This window comes from Tupaia chinensis, unplaced genomic scaffold (genome assembly GCF_000334495.1).
Source record: "Tupaia chinensis unplaced genomic scaffold, TupChi_1.0 Scaffold143871_1, whole genome shotgun sequence".
NCBI lineage: Eukaryota > Metazoa > Chordata > Mammalia > Scandentia > Tupaiidae > Tupaia > Tupaia belangeri.
This window is the reverse complement of record NW_006203722.1, coordinates 11,578-12,608: the sequence shown is the minus strand read 5'-3', so window position 1 is coordinate 12,608 and position 1,031 is coordinate 11,578.

The window sequence follows — 1,031 nt, the reverse complement described above, 5'->3', positions numbered from 1 at the left end:
GGGAAGACCCCATAGCCTTGGGAAATCAGTTGGCAGATCATGTCATAGGATGAGAGAGTGTTGAGCTGTGTTGTGAAGTCCTTGGCTCTTTGGGTCCAGATTACTAAAATTAGAGACCTGTCCCTAGACACAAAATAAAGCCACAACCACAATAAAAGTAGGTAGAAAACAGAATTTAATAGGAAAGAAAGATTTTAGAAAAGTACACTGAAAAGACTTTTGAGCAGGCAGGTTGCTAGGTAGAACTGCTGAGTTTGAAACTGGTTATGTGTTATTTTTATCACTAGAGGTGATCATGAATATTTAACAGTGGGAAGTCTGTCATACTCAATAGGAAAGAAAGATTTTAGAAAAGTACACTGAAAAGACTTTTGAGCAGGCAGGTTGCTAGGTAGAACTGCTGAGTTTGAAACTGGTTATGTGTTATTTTTATCACTAGAGGTGATCATGAATATTTAACAGTGGGAAGTCTGTCATACTCTCTATGTCCTTTGTTTGAATTTGGGGGCTTTCTCCTGCACTTGAGCATCTCTCTCACAGGTGAAGAATTTGAGAAATTTGATTACCTACCTGCACATACCCAGTGTAAGCTAGGATGTTTAATTAGGATAGACTGCCCAATTAGTTCATCACCCCAGTGGGAATCAGAATGTTGACCAAAATGCTTGGTTGGGTCTTCTTGTATTCATGAGTGATGGATGATAAGAGAGAAATTTATAATCATCCCTTTGTGCCTTCCTCAGGTACCCAGGAAGGAAAATGGTATTTACCTCACCTTCCCTTCCTGCGATGACTGAAATGTGGCCTCTCAAAACCCCCCCCCCCCCATATACCTCCAATGAACATTGCTGGGCAAAGTTGGAGGGGGGCAGCTCTGAGAGAAGACGGAAGATGGAGACTGCCAGATAAAATAATATACATACCCCAGTCACTGGGATATTTGTTGGTAAAGCAGCACCATGAGTTAACCCACGGGGGAAAAACTAATCTTGAAAACATGTTAGGCTGAGACTATTTTCTAAGTTTCCTGC